This window comes from Myotis davidii, unplaced genomic scaffold, assembly GCF_000327345.1.
Source record: "Myotis davidii unplaced genomic scaffold, ASM32734v1 scaffold13, whole genome shotgun sequence".
Lineage (NCBI taxonomy): Eukaryota > Metazoa > Chordata > Mammalia > Chiroptera > Vespertilionidae > Myotis > Myotis davidii.
This window is the reverse complement of record NW_006286243.1, coordinates 2156740-2164722: the sequence shown is the minus strand read 5'-3', so window position 1 is coordinate 2164722 and position 7983 is coordinate 2156740. Positions and strand designations below refer to the sequence as shown.

General features: G+C 40.7%; 1 protein-coding gene across 1 annotated transcript in view; it reads left to right on the top strand.

Annotated features, from left to right (window-relative positions):
- The window catches only part of FGD6 (FYVE, RhoGEF and PH domain containing 6), a 132861-nt gene that overhangs the window by 97465 nt on the left and 27413 nt on the right, over positions 1 to 7983 (top strand).

Genomic DNA, 7983 nt, shown 5'->3' with positions numbered 1-7983 from the left:
AGGGAGGGTGGAGGTGGCAATCAGGCTGGCAGTCAGACATCCCCGAGGGGTCGCAGATTAGAGAGGGTGCAGGCTGGGCTGAGGGACACACACACACACACACACGGCCCCAATTTCGTGCACTGGGCCTCTAGTTAAAAAATAATAACAATAAGTTCTTCATCTTCTATCATCCAGAAATGACTATCATATCTTTTTAGAATTTTTATCTCTGTTATATGTGTTATAAATTTTTTCAATAGATAAAACCTTTGATTTAGAAAGTTACTACATTGCTGTTGAAACAGGTAGAATCAGTGAGGATCATGGTGGAGAAAATATAATGAAAACATAATTTTAAAATTTCTCTGAAATATGTTTCCACTTATTACTTAGGGAAAAAAACACACTTTGAACTTTGATTAAATTTGGATCAAGTAGTTTCTTTGCTCTTGTTCAAAATATTTATGTTATATTATGAATGACTTTAACAACATATTATACTAGAGGCCTGGTGCACAGATTCGTTCACCAGTTGGTTCCCTTGGCCTGGCCTGCACCTTCTCGCAATTCGGGACCCCTCAGGGGATGTTGGAGAGCCTGGTTCAGCCTGATACCCACAGGCCAGGCCAAGGGACCCCACCAGTGCATGAATCTGTGCACCAGGCCTCTAGTATGCATATAAGATCTTTGGTTAATCTCTTCCTGCCCTTCCCCCTTCCCTCTGAGATTCATCGGTCTGTTCCATGTTTCCATGCCTTTGTTTTCCGCTCCTGCGCTGAGCGTCTGCCCCCTGGTTGTCAGTGTGTGTCATAGCTACCAGTCGGTCAGCTGAGGCTTTTATATATATAGGTTACTTTTCCTGTAATATCTTTGCCTTTAGTCTGGTATGGTATTAACTCCCTCTATGTTTTAGAAATCTAGGATTTCTGATGTTGGTAGAAAATATGATATTAAAAACATCTGTTCTAGTGTTCTGAAGTTATAAATTTGAGCTATGAATAGGCTAATAAGCAGATGGGTAAAAAGATCTGGCTCAAATTAATGCATGACTTTAAAAAAAAAACCTTACTGAAAATAAAACTTTTGCTGGGTAGGTATTTGTTTTGAAACCCAGGGCTAATTGTTTACATCACATGTCATTCTAACACTTTCTCTAGGGCAGAACTTGATGAGAGGTGGGGCTATCCTGGACACTAGCCAAGGAATTTAGTTTCTGGGGAACCGAAAGGCCCTGGAATGAGACAGTTCCATTGGTGTGAAATGGGAGACTGATAATATTTAGAATATTCATTGTAATGACATCAGCTCTTGTTCTGTTGCAATTCGGTTTTTTTTTTTTAAATATATTTTATTGATTTTTTACAGAGAGGAAGGGAGAGAGATAGAGAGTCAGAAACATCAGTGAGAGAGAAACATCGACCAGCCGCCTCCTGCACATCCCCCGCTGGGATGCGCCTGCAACCCAGGTACATGCCCTTGACCGGAATCGAACCCTGGACCTTTCAGTCCGCAGGCTGACGCTCTATCCACTAAGCCAAACCGGTTTCGGCGCAATTCGTTTTTAATGTAGTTGTGAACAAGGTATTGTGAGAGATAGTATTTAATAAATCATATCCCTGATTTTAATATGAAAAGACTTTAAGAAGTAAGCCTGTTCTAATAAATTATAGCTTTTAATTATTTATTTTTCTTTTTTAAAATTATAGCTTTTAAATGCAAACCTCACTTTCTCTATAGAGCAGGGGTTCTTAACGTTTTTTTGTGCCTGGATCCATTTGGCAATCTGGTGAAAACTATGAATGGATCTCTTCTCAGAATACATTTTTAAATTACAGAAAAAAAATACTTAAGACTAAAAGGAAACTAAGTGGGCTGAAATACAATTATTAAAATAATTTTGAAGTGTAACATAGTATTACACGTGCTTCTTTAGTAATGCAGTAAATAGGAAGATCTGGTGGTGGATCTAATAACTGCCCTGATTTTGAAGTAGTGGTGAGAGTAAACAATATTTTGAGATGTCTGCAATAACTGTAATGTGATATAAAACAATAAGTGGTTTTTATGGTGACAGAGTCACTGTTTATCATTGATGATACTGTGGTTTGTTGCCTGCATTCATAATGAAAGGAAATTCTGTGTTTCACTTAGATGTTAATGAAAATGTTTGTTTTTGCCTATCCAAGTTGGCAGAATTCTGTTCGTAAACATTACTACAAAGCCATTCTTTTTTCTGACTCTCAGTATAGATTTGACACTGCAAATAGCCAGAAGCCTTTATTGCTGGACCTTCCTTTGCCAAAGATCAAACAAGCTGACTCTTACTAGAGTTTTCCCTCTTAGGGTTTGTCAAAAATCCTGGCTGGCATCAGTAACTGTTCCAGTTGGACAAAACTGAAATTTGGTCAAGCTTGAATTCACCTTAGTGCTTATATTTACTTTATTCTTCACCTTGCTGGTCTTCGGGTATTAAAATATACTTATAAACCCAAACGTGCTCTTCGTTGACCACCAGGGTAGTGAGGACCAAATATGGTTAAGAGCTCATTTAAGTAGGGCTTGACCATGCCCAGGTCATTTTTGTACATTTGAGATCCTCACTTGGTAAATTGGCAGCCTTAACCATTTAAAAATGTGTCCAGAAAGAAAAGCATTTGTTTCAACCAAGTCAAAATAGTGGACATTCACTTTTGTTGGGAGATTTTCTATGGCTTTGACTCCTCCAAGGGCATTCTGGGTATGCCTAGCCAGTCTGTCCCGCTAAAAAGGGACTGAGGAGAAATTCTGTACCGTGTAAGAACTCCAGAATTTTTCCATAGGATAAGCCTGGAATTGGGTGTGGTTCTGGAGTTGGGTGTGGTTCTGGAGTCCTCTGCGCATGCCACCTCAGGACCAGGCTTATCAAAGTCTAGGATTGACCAGATGGTTATGCCCTTCCAGCTGAGGTCCAAGTCCAGTCTGCACTTTGTTCACCGTATTGGGTGCCCGGGTGAGGGGCTGCATCAGCCCAAGAAAAGTGGCCTTTTCTGTTTCACAGAAAGGCATCACCTGCTTTCCAAAACATGAATCTGTGAGCCTAAGAGCCCAGAAAAGTCACTTTCTAACTTTATATAAGCATCATATATATGTATAAGAGGAAGCCCTGGGCCACAAATTAGGGACCAGGACTGAACTAATATTCAAGGAGTAAGAGAATTAGAGCAGGGGACCAGAGCACCTTTTATTTTTATTTATTTGTTTGTTTGTTTAAAAAACCAAATTTTAAAAATATTTAATATTTTTTATTGATTTTTAGAGAGAGAGGACAGAGTGGGAGAGAGAAGCATCAGTATGAGAGAGAAACATCAATTGATTGCCTCCCATATGGGCCCCAACCAGGGATCGAACCTGCAACCTAGGTATGTGCCCTGACCGGTAATTAAAGGACCTTTTGGTGCATAGGATGATGATGCCAACTAACTGAGCCACACTGGCCAGGGCAATGTATCTTAGAAATTTAAAAAAATATATATGCTTCATGATGGTTTAGAACAGTGGTTCTCAACCTTCCTAATGCAGCGACCCCCAATTTCATTGTTACAAATTGAAGCATAGTGATTAATCACAAAAACAATATGTAAAATTATATATGTGTTTTCTGATGGTCTTCGGCGACCCCTGTGAAAGGGTCATTTGACCCCCAAAGGGGTCGCGACCCACAGGTTGAGAACCGCCTGTTTAGAATGAGAATCATTACAGTTTTTTTAATCTGGTCTAGCCTTACATAGTGTATGAGGATACTAACACGGAAATGTTACAGAACAGAATTGGCCAAAGCCCCGTGCCTCTACTGGGCATGGCTGGACTATTAAGAGAACAAGAAGCTGCCTTCTTGCTCCCAGCAAGGGCTCTTGACCACTTCACCAAGCTGCTTTGAATATGGCGGTATGTCTTACAGCTAGACAACTGATCCTTATTTGGGGTATTTAAAATAATCAATACTTTATTTCATAAATCAGGATAATTTTTTTTTTTTTGCTTCTTTGAAAATTTTAGATTTTGGCAGACAGGCTTATTGACCAGACTTAATGGACCTTTGGATCCCATAATTCTGTATGTGTTGCTGATATCATTATATTATTTAGGGAGGAAAGAAGAAATCTGGATAATACAAAGCAAGACATGTCCTCAAATTCAAAATAACTGACTTCGGAATGTTACCCGTCCTGTATGCTCATTTCCTCTGTGCTCTGCCATTCCCATTTCACAGCACACACACAGTCCAGGAATCTGGGCATTGTTGAAGTAAAAAGTCCCAGATTCCCACAGATGACTCATGTTTAGGAAAGGTTAACTACTGAATAGCTTTCTGCTATAAGTTAATTATTCATTGGCTGTGTAATCAGGGGTGGTAGGGCTTACTAGGAGCACTTATATTAGAAAACTTAGACCTGGAACATGATACAATATTTGTTGGGGCCTCAGAAATGAGAATAAAATTAAACTTGCATGTTGCCCATGGCGATAATGGGGGTTAACTCTTATTAACCAACGATGCCATCTGGTGGCCAGAAAGTGCATTTTTGTGGTGCCCATGCATGCTGCACCAACCTTTTTTTTCTTTGAAAGAATTAACCTCAGTAGCAGTTGAGGCATTTTTATTAGCGAAGTTTTGAAAAATGCTTAATTTGGTTTGGCAGAAGCAGGGAAGTGTCATAAACTGATACACGTCTAATATGGCAAATAGAGTAGATTACTCTGCTCTCCTCATTTTTTAAAAAGGAAACTCCTGTACAAGGTCCTAAATGGTATGCAGTGAACAGTTTCCTATGACCAATACAGGTGTGTCTGGCTGGCCTCCTTTCCTGGTTTCACCTGGATTGTAACAGTCACCGGGGCAGCTGGTGGTTTCCGTGCTCCTTCCGTCTGACTCAGGGCAATCAATCATGTTCTAATTCTGCAGCTGAGGCACCGAGTGATTCTTCACTGAGGGCGATCATGGTCTCGTCTTCCTTGAAAAGGTGAAAGTTCTCACAAGGATGCACTGCCACAAGATGCCCTGAAAATACAGATGGATGGATGGATACGTTGGGAAGTTGAATTTTTAAAGTTTAATCTCGGAACATTGAATTTTAATATGCTTTTAAAAAAATTGGCGAAGAGAGTAAGCCTAACCCCATTACATCCCTGATTAATAGCATGATTTTGTAACATCTTAGTGGTGGGTTTTCTCTTCAGCCGATTTGTGTTTCCACTCTGTTCCTGAAGTTCAGGTTGGCAGACGGCAGCTGAGTTTGAGTACAAGGAAAGAAAATGCAGCTCAGGAGCGTATCAGGCTCAGCACAGTGATTCTGAGGTCAGGATTTCCTAATACATCTTCTAGCCGGCTCTCTTGCCGTGGTCAGCAAATGGCGGCTCGCGGGCCACATGCGGCTCTTTGGCCCCTTAATGTGGCTCTTCCACAAAATACCACATGCGGGCGCGCGTACAATGCAATTGAAACTTTGTCACCCATGCTCAGAAGTCAGTTTTCGGCCTGGGCGAGTCTATTTTGAAGAAGTATGTTGATATTTGGCTCTGTTGACCACTGGTTTAGAGAAATGTCTCAGTTCTGTATTAAAGAACAAGCATTGAAGACACAATACGAACTTGTCTTGAATCAGATACTTAGGTAAATCTGCTGTCCTTTCCATACTCTTCAGCGACCTCGAGGCTTTAAGGACTGTTGCTTTTGATGAATGAGGTAGCTGGGATGTTGAGAACATCTAAGAAGACGACTAAATGTTTTTCCCCAACCCTATCATTCTCATGGAGAAGTTGACTATTTAGACTTACCAAACATGGCTTAAATAGGGAATTCATTCTGAGTGGAGTCAGAGTGAGATGAAGTTAATTTTCATTTCCAGGAAAAGCTAAGAGTAATGTGTAATCAGCGTATTTTGTTAATTTTTGTGGTTTTCTTATTTGATTGGAAGCATACTTTCCAACTTCTGTGTTCAGATTACTTTTAAGATCTAAATTGCTAGTGACGGTCTCTGGCAGGATAGAGCCTACACCACGGTGCATGGAAACGGAATGTCGTCATCCACAGTGTCTCACATGGCTTCCTGCCAGTGCTGCATGTCTGGTCTCACACAGGTTCTTGGATCACTGTCTAAAGATGCACAGAGTTTCAACACTTGGGTGTGTGTGTTTATGTCATGTAGTACTTTTGGAAACTTGCCACTAGCACCCAAGTTTCCCTTTGTGCCTTTCAGCATGATTTCATAAAACCCTGGGATGAAATATGATATAGTCCATGATATTGTTAATGGAGGTTGATTCTGATAAAAATGCATTCAGTTTCTTAACATGCCTTTCCTCCTTTCATTTTCTCAGCTCCCACTGCCATTAGGATTGGTTTCAGCCTTTATTGTTGTTTACCTAAACTGAGACAGTTCTGTCCGAGAAAAAAATCATTTAAAAAATTCAAAGCATTTATTATCCCTTGTGCAAAAGTCCTGGATAAGTGCTATGAGAGATAGAAAGATGAATCAGATGTGGGTTCTGCCCACATGGAGCTTTGAGTCAAATGAAAACAAAAACGATTAAAGGCATACAATGAGTAACTGTCATGTAATGTATTATTCAAAGGGAGAGAATATTTCCTTTAAGTGGAAAGTTTAGTAGGAGAAGAGGAATTTGAAATGAGCCTTGAAGAATATGAGGAGAATTTTTATATGCAGAGACAGAGGAAGGATTCAGAAAAAGGGAACATTAGAGACAAAAAGTATGGAGCCAGAGAACACATGGGCAGCATTTAAGGAATTGTGCAGAATCAAACTTTGGTAAGAATAAAGGGCCTGTGTTGGGCAGTAGCAAGAGAGAAAATCAGAAAGTCAATAGGGACCATGTAGTGGGGGACTTTAAAGTCCAGGGAATGGAATTTATTTTAATTTGATAGATAAGGAGAAGCCATCCAACATTTATCAACAGACAAGGGAGTATCACCTCAAAATCCTGTTACATTCCTTTTTGTTAAAGATTTATTAACTACAACCTATTGCCTTAATTTCTTTCCATATTATAAGAACCACCATAAACTATGTCGCTCATTTACAGACCATTTTCCTCTAGATCAGTTTTCTCAACTGCAGCCGTGTTGACTTTTTGGGTCAGATAATTCTTTGTTGTGGGGCTGCCCTGTGCATTTGTAGGATGTTTAGCAGGACCCCTGGGCTCTCATCAATAGGTGCCAGTAACCCCCCTTTCCCCAGTTGTAACAATCAGAAATATCTCCAGACATTTCCAAATTCACCCCCGTTTGAGAGCCCCTGGTCTAGTGTATTGCATTCTTCTGGTGTTCTGACGTTGTTAGACTTAGATGGACAAACCTAAGAGTCCCGTAGGCATTCAGTCTATTAACGCGTGGAATTTTGTATTAGACGTACATCTGATCTTGAGGTTAAGGTATTTCATGTGTGAAATATCTGAACTGGGCATCAGGAGGCCTGGATTCCAGTCCTGGCTCTGCATAAAGAGGTTGTGTGACTTGGGTGAGACACTGTACTCAGCAACTTGGTTCCTCCTCTCTGAAATGACTGGTGTGACCTCTGAGGCTCTTTTCTGCTCTCATTCTGTGTCCTGATTTCAAATTGTTCTTAGGGCTTTATCCTTTCACACTTTAGAAAGTTAGCACAAATTGGACTAGCATGTGTCTTAACCAACAAGAATGACTGACATATTTAATAGAAAAGACAAGGGGAGAAACTAAGATGGCGGCAGAGATAAACACCGGGAAATTAATGCCGCGCACAACAATTGATTAATACCTCAGAGAAACAATACGGACTTCATCCAGAACCATAGGAAGCCTGGCTGACTGTAAACTCTACAACTAGAAGGAAGGAAAGGCACACTGAGACCCAGAGAAGCTGCAGGAGAGAAGCGCAGAGGTACGGGGCTCGCGCACACGGAAAGGGACTGGCACCGGAGGACGCGGCGGTCTTTTTGAATCCGGGGGGAGTCACAAGGTCCCGACGG